This window comes from Mus caroli, chromosome 5, assembly GCF_900094665.2.
Source record: "Mus caroli chromosome 5, CAROLI_EIJ_v1.1, whole genome shotgun sequence".
Taxonomy (NCBI): Eukaryota; Metazoa; Chordata; class Mammalia; order Rodentia; family Muridae; genus Mus; species Mus caroli.
Window position 1 is genome coordinate 36,532,450 of NC_034574.1, and position 13,804 is coordinate 36,546,253.

Below are 13,804 nucleotides of genomic sequence, written 5' to 3' on the forward strand. Positions count from 1 at the left end.
GGATTTCTGCCTCCCCAACCAAAGCAGTCTCAGGTCCTGCATGATTGGATTGGAGCAGAAGCTGTGTTCCACTCACCAGAAGTCTCAAAATCCTGTGGCGGGTGTCCTGGGTAGCTGGTGGGTGTCAGCAGACCCTTCGCTCTAGCTACCCAGGTGCTGGTCAGACCCGAAGAGTGATTTCTTTTTTTAAAATTGGAACATGGTTTTCTGATTTGTGGTTATGCCATAATTTGCTTAACTATTTGTGTCATGGAATGGAAGAAGAACTCCCACTTCCCTTCTTTCCTTCTCCCTCTCTCCACTTTTTCTTTCGTATGTTAATTGTAAGAATTAGTGGGTGCAACTGCTGTATTTTTGTGCATGTTCATACTGGCAATTGATCATGTACACTCTGCTTTTATCCTTCTACTCTCCAGCACCTTCTCAGGCTTTAATACTTTCTATTTTTAATTTAAAAGTGGGCAAGTGAGACATTTTTTATGTCCTCAAGGGGTGGGGAATGATCGTCAACAATCTTAAATGTGTTACTTTTGGTTCAAAGCTCTGGATTGATTTTTCCCCCCGTAGGTCGCAGATGTTCACACATCAAGGAAAGAATGAGTCTGTGGTGTGATTGTATTGCTTTAATTACCATGGTTTCTTGTGACTTCTTTTGCCCATACCCTGTTCCCACAGACAGTGCAGAATCCACTTTATTCTGTGCTTCCTCTTTGCAGCCCCTCATTTTAAAACCAATGGTTTGATTATCCTGCCTGACATCTGTATTATCTGCCCTTTCAGCTTTTTTCTTTGTCTTTACAGTATTTTCTTAATCCTAGCTTTTGTTTTTACTTCCTTCATTCCTCTCACTCTTCATTCCTTGCTCTTTTCTTGCTCTTTTCCTTTCCCTTTTCCTCCATTTCTTCCAATTTTAATAAGGTATAACCGACAGATAAAAATTACATATATTTACCATTGTAATGTGATGCTTTGATGTCTATAGACCATTTGAAGTGATCCTCGTAGTCAAGCTACTGATATCATCTATCACTTCACATTGTTGCATTTTTGTCAGGGATATCATTTAAAGGTAATCTTAGGCTGTTTTCTCATGTATGATGTGTCATCATTTGCTATGGTCACGTTGCTGTATCAACATCTTAAACCAGTTAAGTAAACTGGAAGAGGGTAGATGAGAAACTTTCTTCATGAAGCACAACACTGTGGTGGCTTGAATAGAAATGATTCCTATAGGCTCATGTGTTTGAATACTTGGTCTTCAATTAGTAGAACAGTTTCGGAAGGATTAGGAGGTGTGGCTTTGTGGGAGGAGATGTACCTGACAGTGGGTTTTGAGGTTTCAAAAGCCCATGTCACTCCCAGTTACATCTCTCTCTGCCTGTGATTGTTGACTCAAGATGCTATTGTCCCAGCACCATGCTTACTTGCCTGTTGCCACACTCCCCCTCTATGATGGTTGTATACTCACCCTCTGAAATTGTAAGCTCCAATAAACTATTTCTTCTATAGGTTGTCCTGGTCATGGTATCTTATTACAGCAATAGAATAGTAACTAAGACAGCATCTATGGTTTATGAATCCTAGCCTGCCCTGAGGAAGGCAGATAAGAATGATTCTAGGTCCACTGTGATTCACTCATAACTGGGAGCCAATTTGAGGAATTTTTTTCTTCCCATTTCAAAGGTGAAATAGAGTAGACAGCACAATGTGAGAGAGTGTAGACAAGAAAGGCAAGTATAAGCTGGTTACTTGAATCTCACCTTGCCCCTGACTTGCAGTGGGTCCTCTTCATGTAAATATTCTAAATATTAACTTATTATCTGTAGCTTAGTAGTAATAATGAGCCATAGGCTTTGGCAAGAACTAAGAGGCAATTTATCTAAGTGTTAAGATTGGTCCTGGAAGGTCAAAGCAATCAATGCATGATAGCAAGGATCATTTTACCTGTTTGTCTTATCTTATTCCTTTAGGTCAGTGTTCATGTTTCTATTGCTAGAAGGTAAAAATGAAAAGAATGCTCATAGGATGAATCCTATATTTACTTATATCTATATAAACTAGGTACATTTGGGTACATTAAGGACTGGAATCTTTGATCACTGGAGTTGATGAGGAGTAGAGGGGTCAAATGTTAGTATCTTAATTCGCATATTTGGAGAGAAGACCTTAGCTGTTTACATTCTCCATGCTCATAGAGAAGTTTTGGGATGCACGTGAGACAACATTCTTTTCTGGAAGCTTCCTGATTGGACTGGGTCTGGAGTAATCATCTTCACTCCTTTGGATCGATGTGACCTTTATTACACATCTGCAGCTGTTCTCTGGGAGCCAAATATGTCTGTACCTGGTGCAGAAAAGTCCTTTGCTGTGAAGAACAATGTGTAATAAGACCTTTTCCCCAATTCAGTCATCTCCTCTCAGAGCAGTGCACTTCCAGGCTGACTGGTTGCTCCATGCTATTCTTTCAGGCTGAACAGTAGTGGGACTGAATCACCTTCTAGGAGCACCTAGTGGCACTTTGATAATTATTTTGTGATGCCAGGTCAGCTATAAAGTTGTCTTTCCTGCTGTTTTCTAGCCCAGAGCCATGTGACAAAAAAAGACCATTTCTCAAAACAGCATGTGAGTGCCAAGCCTATCAGAAGAGTTTGGAGCCCTCTTGCTGAGTTGCTTTGCATTCTTTCTCCTTGCACTTCCTTTTCCTCATCCTATGTTTTGCTTTTCTTGGAGTATTCTTGTTGATAACAAGCTGAGTGCTTTAGCACAGCTGGGATGCAATCTTCATGGCTTGACTCTAGGGGATAACCAGGTCTACTTCTTCCCTGCTTCTCTTGTTGCCCAGTCAACCCTCCACAGTCTAGGGAAAGATTTGTGGTGCCTTTCTAACCTCTACCTTAATTGTCAGTTACTCTTTTCTTTGTGCCTGTGTGTCTTCTCTAATGAAGGAACCAGCTATATTAAGGACCAACCCTGCTCTTTGATTTCATCTTAACTAATGGTAACTAATTGTTTGTGGATGTACTGGCTGGTTTTGTGGGTCAAGTTGACACAAGCTGGAGTTATCACAGAGAAAGGAGCCTCCTTTGAGGAAATGCCTCCATGAGACCCAGGTGTAAGGCATTTTCTTAATTAGTGATTAAGGGTGGGAGGGTCCATTGTGTGTGGTGCCATCCCTTGGCTAGTAGTCCTGGGTTCTATTAGAAAGCAAGCTGAGCAAGCCATGGGAAGCAAGCCAATAAGTAACATCCCTCCATGGCCTCTGCATCAGTTCCTGCTTGAGTTCAGTCCTGACTTCCACAGCAATGTGGAAGTGTAAGCTGAATAAACCCTTTCCTACCCAATTTGCTTCTTGGTCATGATGTTTGTGCAGGAATAGAAACCTTGACTAAGACAATGGATAGGGTCATATATTATAAGGTATCTAGGTTAGAATGTGCATATTATTTTGGAGTAAAAAATTAAAATTATAACAAAAAGCACCCAAGGATACCTTTTTTTTATTATTATTATTTCCAAGCACTGAGGCTGGTTAAAAGCTGCTTGTATATTGTTCACTGGGATCTTTGGAGACAACTTAGTTGGTAAAATGCTTGTAAAAATTACACACTATGGCATGCATCAGTATGACACCCCAACACTCCGGTGGGTGGTAGAGCTAAGCTGTAGTGAGAATTTTGGTTTGTTTGAAAAACCACAGAAATATTATGGCAATATATTTTCATTTTAAACCCAGCTGTGTGATATGGAGCTGCTTCAGATTATCTACAGCAGCTGATTGTAATTTGCCTAGTGCTCTAGTAGGGGTGTGATTTTTCCAGCTGCAGATTGTTTTGGCAATTGAGTGATGTTTTGAATTGTCAAGATTTTTCAGAGGGTATATAAATGCTAGGGCTCCCAGAGGTGGGGGTTGTTTGTGGATTGCTGGTTGTTTGCTGTTTGTTAAGTAGTTGTGTACAAAGAGGAAAGAAGAAAAAATTATATATCCTGCCACCGAGGATCAAATTTACCCCAAGGAACCTGACACCACTACTTAGCAGGAAGTAATCTAACAATAATGTTGCTCCCCTTTTCCTTTATTCTCTTTTCTTTCCTATCTAGTGTTAGGTTCTTGACAGGGTAGAAAAAGGGTGGAGAATGATGGAAGAAAGAACCCAGAAAGTAGCCAAAGTCAAGCTACAATGGGCAGATTTCTAGAGCTCTCTAGCCAGCCGTTCTAGCCAAATTTGTAATCTCCAGATTACCTAGTAAGAAATCATGTCTCAAAAAGTAAGATAGAGTGAGAAGGCATCAGATGTCAATCTCCAACATGCAATGTTTGAACACACACACACACATACACCCCTCCCCTCTCATTGTGCTTATTGTAGCTTATAGGTGGGAAGACAAGGTCCCGGGTTCAAACTTATGCTAGCTGAGCTATATGTGTCTGGTTCAATGATTACAGTCTATAATTTTAGTACAATGTCAGTATCCAACCAAGAAAGAGAAGAGATCACACCTCAGTGAGTCATGGACCATGTTCAATGGTCTGCTTTATTTCCCCAACACTTCTTCATGACAAAACTCTTGTTTCCAAGAGTGGAGGAAGATATTACAGGGTCATATGGAAAGTATAACAAGAAAGTTAAAATCCTGAGGTTATTCTTTTCAGAAAATCCTGTCCTCTTTTAGCTAAATAGGGAAACTGTGAAGTTTGCTGGAGATCCTGGGAGATACAATGCAAATAATGCAGCATGAAGTGTTCTACTCCTTTGTTTATTTGATGTTTCATCTGAAGTGCTTCATATGCTAGGCTGATTTTATAAACTTTGTTGTCTGTGGAATATTTACTCTCTTCCCGTTTTTCCTCCTCATTTCCAAATTTCATGGAGGCACAGTATCCATCTTGAGGGTCTCTGGTTGTTTGAATATGCTTGGCCCAGGGAGTGGCCCTATTAGGAGGTGTGGTCTTATTGGAGTAGGTGTGGCTCTGTTGGAGGTAGTGTGTCTCTGTGGGAGTGGGCTTTGAAGTTCTGCCCAGTTTGGAAGAGTCCGATTTCTCCTGGATACAGTCAGATTGAGATGTAGAACACTCAGCTTCTCCTGTGCCATGCCTGCCTGGAAGCAGCCATGCTTCTGCCTTGATAATAATGGATTAAACCTCTGACCCTCTAAGCCAGCCCCAATTAAATGTTGTCCTTGGTCATGGTGTCTGTTCACAACAGGAAAACCCCAAACTAAGACAGGGTTTTGGGGCAGTATATTTAAGAGTTCTGAGATTTTAGAGGCCTTTTAATTCCTTCCTTCCTTTCTTCCTTCCTTCCATCCATCTATCATCTATCTCTATATCAAGAACATACTTAACACAAGAGAAAACTGTGGATTTGAATTGGACTCTCAGTTTCCTTAACTCAACAATGAAGCATTTGGAATTATGCCTTTTTAAAAATTATTAGATACTTTCTTTATTTACATTTCAAATATTATCCCCTTTCCTGGTTTCCCTTCCAGAAACCCCCTCCCCTACCCCTTTCCCATTCCCCCTACTCACTAACCTACCCACTCCCACTTCCTGGCCCTGGCATTCCTGTACACTGGGGCATAGAACCTTCACAGGACCAAGGGCCTCTCCTCCCATTGATGACTGACTAGGCCATCCTCTGTTACATATGCAGCTAGAGACATGAATCCCACTGTGTATACTCTTTGGTTGGTGGTTTAGTCCCTGGGAGCTCTGAGGGTACTGGCTAGTTCATATTGTTGTTCCTCCTATGGGACTGCAAACCCCTTCAACTCCTTGGGTCCTTTCTCTAGCTCCTTCATTGAGCACCCTGTGTTCATGGACTTATGGCTTCTAAGGTTGTCTTCCAAGTCCAAGCTTCTAGGTCTCTGGTTTACAGTAACTTTTCTAAATGACTTTCAAGGCATTAACATGATCAGGGCATTAACATGCTCTTAGGATGCTGATGTGAGTTGGTGGTTTTCTCAGTTCTTCTGACAAAAGTCTTCTGTTGTGTGAAGGATTTTCCCTAGTCTTTGACCTCCATGCTCTTCACGCTTGTCAATGCCTGTGGCTTAGTAGTCACCTTGTAAAATGAAACAGCCACTTTGCATTTCTCTCTGCCAATATTCATGCTCTCCGAAGGCTGTCCCAGAGGTTATTGATGAGGGGTATGGCTCAATGTGATCTCTAATATTTGTGTAACTCTTTACATGTTCACAACAAATTCATGAGCATTCGTTTATTTAATCCCTATGATAGTCTGGAGATAGGTTCTCCTGGCATTACTGGTCTCATTTGAAGAATGAGAAATCCAAGGAACACTGAAGCTATGCTATCTTAACAAGGTCACAGAGTAAGCTAGTGACAGATGGAGGACCAGAATACAAATTTTCTGGCTTGTAGTTCAGGTTTCTTTCCACTACATTACATTTGAACAGAACTACAAGATGAAGAAAGAAAAGAATTTAACATATACATACTGCATGCCAGACAATTTACCAGACAGGATTAAAACTATTCCAGGATGAATTTGATTCTAAGGGCTGAATATTTCCATTCTCCAATGTGTCCTTACTGATGCCTGGCAGCAGACTGTAAGCCTGAAATATTCCATGTAAACTTTATCAAATTTGGTTGGTTTCAAAGGACAAGTCAGATACTCACTTGTGAGGGCTTAGTGTACTTAGAAGGGGAAAGTACCTCTTGGTGGAATCATTTTGTGTTCTGCAAGGAGATTCCCTTGTAGATGCTTGAGGAGGGAGGGAAGCTCTAAGGATATATGTTATTTCTTCCTAAAGTACACCACTAAAAGAAAGGATGAGTTAGGAATGTTGCTTTGTATCTCCCGAATCGCTGATGTGCTTTTGAAAGTTGCCAGGAATTCTTTGTAGATTCTTGGTTCCTCAGAGGATGGGTTCACAGTTACATTGTGAGGGACTGACCTGAAGAAAGGACTATCAAATCTTTATAACAGTGTTTTCCTTATTTTTATCATTGACTGTTGGGAGGATTGGATATGATTATGTAGGGGATTGTGTTATGGAAATGCAACTCAGCAAAAAACCACACAGACATTGTGTGTTCCTGTGAGAATGACTCAGAGCACAGGAGCAAGCTCCCGGTTTTCCACCCTGCTTGATGTTTCTGAGGCTTTCCCAGGTGTTCTTTCTAGAATGCTGAACCCATTCATGATCTTTCCATGCTGGATCCTAGATGAGACCCAATTTCTTCTCACTCTTTGAGCTTTTGATTTTGTTAAGATATTTTGGATGAGAAAAAAGTTTTGAAGAGGTTTATGGTCTTCAAAAACACAAGATCTGTAAACATGCCAAATTAAAACCAAACCAAAACCAAAAAAAAAATTTCATCCACCTTTAGTAGCATGTATCCTAGCTGTTTCGCTTAAGTGTATTGGACGTTCCACCCTTCTGGGAACTCTTCTCTCTCTCTATGTATTTAGGGTGGGATTGGTAATGATCTAGCCTGGCTTTTTTTTTTTTTTTTTAAACAGTGACTATTAGTTCAAGAATGTAATGGGATTCTAGAAAGGCAAATCACAGTGTTTACTGAAGTTTGCTTTGGTCACTGGTGGGTAGAGAGCAACACTCAATTGTTAGCTGTAAGCAATGTTGAACCTGGAGTTGCTGCTGCTATTGCTGGTGTCTTTGATGTCATGAAGAAACAGCCTTCTGGGAATGAAGCCTCCATAATGGAAAGCTCTATGATGGTTTATACTACTCCTGCCCACCTTTTGCCACTTGTAGAAAGTTGGCAGGACTTAATAAGGAAAGGAAAGAAAGAGGACCATGCATTAAACACCCCCTTCTTTGTGTCTTTTGAGCATTTTGCTTTTATTTTAACCAGTGCCTTCACCCAGTTGATAACATTCACATCTTGTCTATGAGTACTGAGTATGTCTCCTTCTGCTGCCCCTGTGTAACTACCTTGATATCCCAGAATAGTGAGTATGCACTCCTACATCTGCCCAGCCTCTGATTTTCACTCTCAAAACTTGGTACAATACTTTCAATGGTTACAATAGTCATTTATTTTTACCACTCACTTCATGTCTTCATCTCTATGTTGTGAAAGTACCCCTCACAACCAACAAAATAGCTTTGAAAATTGTATTATCCCATTTTAATTTTAAAATCCTCTAATGGGGCTGTAGAGATGTTTCAGCAGTTGAGAGCACTAGCTGCTCTTCCAGAGTTCAAATTTTGTTCAATTCCCAGCTCCCACGTGGTAGCTTACAACTGTCTGTTATTCCAGTTCTTGGGAACCTGACACCCTCTCATAGGCATATGTGCAGGCAAAACACCAATGGACATAAAATAAAAATAAAGACAATTAAAAAAACCCTGAAACCCTCCAATGGTCTCAAATGATGAAAAGAAAAAGTCTAAATTCTGAATCTTTTATTTTGGCAACACTAGTCTTTGGCAGTGCCGTTCTCTGACTTAACACCCTGATTTTTCTTCTTCATTCTTTGTTACTCTGCATCTCTGAGAAGAGGCTGTGATTTAGTGCCTGAGTAATAACAGATGAGCTAGGAGAGCAGCAGAGTGATGCAATGTTTTGTGTGTAGAGTTGGAGCCTTGTGGACCACACCCAGAGTGCTCAAACGTGTTGAGGATACTCAATCACAACATGCATGATGTGTTCTTGTTGTTTTGGAGGTACTAGTGTCCTGCTTATCCCACTAGGTTCCAAATACCTTATCACATGCTAGAAAGAAATGGGGAAAAGAGGGCTCACAGCAAGGTTTTCTTTCCAACAGAATGGCAAATGACAGGCAAGTTGTGTCCTGTCACTGTAAGGCTGTACAAGGATAGTATTCTTATATTGCTCTCCTGTCCCTAATAGAGGTGAGTTGTGGAGACAGCCTGCTTTCTCTAACTTGAGTGAGAGGGGAGGGTGGCTAGATCAGGTTAGCCCTTAGCTAGTGAAGAGGAGGCTTTTATTTTCTTTTAAATCAGTAACATCCACGGATAGACCAATAGGCCAGGGCTATGATGGGATGTCAAATGTCACGATATCTTTGACATGTATGAAGCATAGCTTAGTCCATCTCTCCAAGTACATCATTCATAATTAGTTGAAATCATTTCGCCTACCTTTCAGACAATGAGAACAGTTTTTTTTTTTTATCATAGGAAAGGAGTTGGAAAACAAAAGAGAACCTAAGAGATCTTGCAAAGAGGTTCAATTTAGTTGGGCAGGAGTTTGAGAGATAGCGGAGGGCATGAAAGATCAGGTGCAAAAGGGGCACTGGACACAGAGGGCCTGTCAGGTCAGGTGCAAAGGAAGGCAAAGCACAAAGAAGAAGGCAGTGGAAGCAGAAGACAGGGAATAAGGAGAGCACCGGATGCAGAGGGCATGGTGTAAAGAAAAGTATACTGGAATAAGTGACACTTTTAAGAGGAGTGTTTTTATGATTAGTTCAAATGTGTTGCTTCTTCTTTGTCACACTAAAATACAAACTTTTCTATTTTTAGAAGCAAGTGAGTGAATATTTTGAAGTACTACAAATGGTACAGCATTATAAATGTCAAAGTTATTGTTCATCACATTGGGGAATAGGTCAGCCTAAATGTTCATTTTATATTTATGTAAAAACTTCCTGTGTAAATTTTTGCAAAGCCATGGATCATAGTCACTGTATTAGGGGATTGCTGGCTGACACTCACATCAAGTTGGCATTCTGTGTGTAGGCTCAGAGACTATGTGTCCTGTACTTTTTCTTCTTGCTCAATGCAAACCATGACAAATCAAAACTTTCTTAATATACATTCTTATGCACAGCCATACACACACACACACACACACACACACACACACACACACACACACACATATATATATAAAGTTAGTTTTCCAGAGGAAGAATTATTAAGTCAAAGAGTCCTCTTGCCTTAATTAAGGAATTATTTCCAAATCATCCAACTAACATGGTAATTACTATATTCTTTAAGTTGGCAACTTAATTTAACAACTTGAACTCTAAGATCTGGTTTTCATTCACAGATCATTTATAATTCCAAAATGTGCAGTTTTTAACTCTCTTCATTAACTGAGTCTTACAATCTCTGTACACCAACTTGATTGCCAGTGATTTGGTTTAATTCTATCACTATTTGAGTGTCTGGGGTCTTCTCAACCAAAATACTCTCACTTCAGATGCCAATTGCAACCCTATTTCATACAGTTGGTAGTTCCCATGACTCTCTTTTCTGGTTTGATTATTCTGTGGAATGGCTCTGAGAACTCTGGAAAGTACTTTCCATGTTACTAGTTTATTTTCAAGAGCCACTGAATAGAGGAGATGTTCCATTAGTCAGGGCTCTCCAGCAAAACTCAAACAATACAACCTACCAACCTGTTTGTCTGTCCTTCTGCCTGTCTGCCTGCCCATCTATATATCTGTCTGCTTGCCTATCTGTCTATGTATGAATACATTTTTTGAAATAAGATCTGATTAGGTATCCTTGGCTGACTATCTATCTATCTATCTATCTATCTATCTATCTATCTATCTATCTATCTATCTACCATCTATCTATATATCTGTCATAATCTGTATATCTAAATTACTGTATATTATGTACATATAATTTAAAGCAGAAGTATTTTAAACTGTCATTTCTACCAATCTGCCTTACTTTTTGTTTCCAGTTTTGTGTATATGTTTTGCATAAATTATTTATACTAAGTGTAGAAACTGTATGTAGATAGGTAGATGAGTGGTTAGACACATAGATGTAGATTTTGAGAGGGATTTTATTGGGCTCATGTCATCAGTAAGCCCAGGATAGCCTACAATGGAGGTGTGTAAACAAGATGTTGGATTTCTGACCTACTTTAAGTTTAGAAACCTCACATCAGGGAAGCCAATGGTGTCACTTTAAGCTAAGGCCAAAGCTTAAGAACCTGGGATTTCACTGATGCAAGTTTAAGTAGATTAATCTGGAGTTCTGATGTTCAAGGCCAGGAGCTGTATCCCAAGTCTAAGGGAGAGAAGATGAGGATTGAGGGAAGAAAGGAGGGAAAGAGGAATTGAGGGAAGGAAGGAGGGAAAAAGAGTCAGAGGTAGAAAGAACCAGGGATAGATAGATAGATAGATAGATAGATAGATAAATAGATAGATAGATAATAGATAGATATCTCACTTGATTGGATGGTGACCATTTTCCCTCAAGGTTAGATCTTCTTCACTCAGTTCTCCAGCTCATACATCCCTCTTCTCTAGAGGGATACATTCATGCACACACACACACACACACACACACACACACACACACACACACACACACAGAGTCCTTTATTACTTGCCTAGGTAGTTTTCAGTACAGACAATCTGACACCTGCAGCTGACTATCATAGATGCAGAGTTGAGTATAAGAGAAAGTTGTCTTCATCCTCTCTGGACACCTGACCTTTTCAATATGTCCATGAATTTATCAACTGGGAAGCTAAGCTCCACTTTTCAGTGTTTTAATGGAATGGCCACTACATTGGCATGGTTAATTAAATTATTGGTCAGTGGTAATTAATTCTGTCCCAAATCCCAGTCACATTACTGAAGTTTGGGAAAGAAAGTTTTCAAGTTCCAGCCTTCTTATTATTAGGTTGGTTCCTTTGGCAATTTGTACTTCACTATGAACCTATATAGGTGTTCACCAGGAGACCCATCCTTAGCATAAACTCAGGCATGATTGAAAAACCTATATCATGACTAGGAGAAGATCCTCTGCTCATTCCTAATATCAAGGACATAAATTACAAAGTGCTTAGGAACTCTCTGCCAGGAACAGGCACAAGATCATTTTATATATTATATATCATAGCACACCAACTTAATATCAAATTTAAATGTTCCATAAGGAAACTTTTCTTTTACCTATGAAAAATTTCCAGTTTATTTTCTTCGTTTGGTTAGTTCTATTTTGTATATTCTTTTTTTTTCTCTTATCAGCCATTCATATTCAAGCCCCACATGGGAAGTGGTAGGGGAATATCTGTAGGAATACAATTTATTGTCTGCTCCTCCACTCAGAAGTAGCCCTGTGTCTGTCCAGTCCACACTTAGAACTTTATCTTCATAAGTAGCTAGATCGTAGAGAGGAGCCTTACAACTTTTTGTATCCCATAGCTTCACAATGTTATCTAAAGAGCCCAAGATCAGCTGCTGTTCATGGGTAAGAGACCTCTTCACTGATGTTACCCAGCCTGCATGTGAGGTGAGGGACAGAGGCATCAAAGAACCATCTTTAGTTTGGGGATCCCACAGTCTAATATGCCTGTCTGTGCTTCCAGATGCCAAATGTTTACAAAGTGGAGAATAGGAAATAAAATTAAACACTTTATTTCCTGTCAGAGTTGACTTAAGACGGCCAGACTCAATATCCCATATTCTAATTGTGTGATCCCATGATGCACTGCAGATTTCTTCAGCATCTGACCAAAGGACTGAGGAAATTGCTTCTGTGTGGCCAGAGAGGGTCACCAAGGGTGTTCTTGTTAGTCCCAATTGTTCTGTTTTTTGCTTCTTTCTTGGTTGATTTGTGGTTTCTTCCATCTCATCTTCTTCATCTACAGGGGCTGTAGACCAGATCTTTAGCATCTTATCTCAAGAGCCACTGCAAAACTTAGCTCCTAAGCTATCGACTGCTATGGCATCCACACGCCCAGCATGCCCTCAGCAGCAGTGCAGAGCTTTCATTGTGTTCCTCTCTACATTCTGCTCCCATAAGAGAATAGTCTGGTCCATCGAGGCCATCAGTAATAAACAGGACAAACTGTCTTTTTTCACCCAAGTCATATCTTTCACAACATCTGTATGTCCGACAATTGTCGTTATTGACTTTCCTTCCAAGGATCAGATTCGAGAAGTCTTATCATAAGAACCAGACAGGATTCATTCTTCTGCCCCTTTAATTGAGCTGATCCAGTCATCATGGAACATGCACTGCTCTGGCTGGGGTGTGGTGTACTTTTCCCATATTCTAGTTCCACAACCTCTTCTAATGAAATGTTCTCCAGTTCCATGTGTTTGGCCAAGGGCATTCGAAGAAACTGGCCCTTGATAAGGAAATTAAACTCGACATGTTTGTGGAGTTCATTTTTGGTCTCCAGCAATTTATTGATAATGTTACTAAGGTCGACAACTTCAGAGGTGGCAGGGATTGAGAAAGGAACATCACCCACTGCGTTTTTCCTATTCTCCGTGTAGAAACGTGCCTGGAGTTGTGCCATGGCTGAATATGCACACGATGCTTCTCCACAAAAGTGTATGCATTGACAATCAAGTAGCTCTAAGGTAGACTGCGCCGCAAGTGCAGTAGCAGCTAGCCTTCAGTTATCTCCCTCCTGTTTCTACCTATTTTGTATATTCTTAACTTGGATGATAACTCTATCATAAACATAAAATTGCTTCTTTAGAGATGACATCACTGTTGAGAACTCCATGCTCATAGGGTATGGTAAGTTTCCTCTTGTTAGATTTCTTGGTTCATATTTGGTCTTCCTACCATACAGCTAATTAGACTTCTCAGTATGTGACATCATACACCATACTAGACATCTCCATTATTTAATTAACATTGGTAAAGCAACAATGTTCAAATCTTTCTCATTTATTTGAAACATCTCATGCACTCATAATATGATGGAAGAACTTCATGGAACCTTGAAATCATCCCAATCCTCTAAAAATCTATTGTAAAGAGTGGGCTTACATACTTTATCTAACTTTAAATTTTAGGCATAGCCAATTTGATCCAGTAGTCTCAGGCATCCTGTCCTATATGTATGTAACTAGCA

The 13,804-nt window shown here is 40.0% G+C and overlaps 1 pseudogene; it reads right to left on the reverse strand.

Moving 5' to 3' along the window:
* Nucleotides 1-11,900: 11,900 nt before the first annotated feature.
* LOC110294842 lies at nucleotides 11,901-13,237 on the reverse strand (annotated as a pseudogene).
* Between the last annotated feature and the right edge of the window lie 567 nt (nucleotides 13,238-13,804).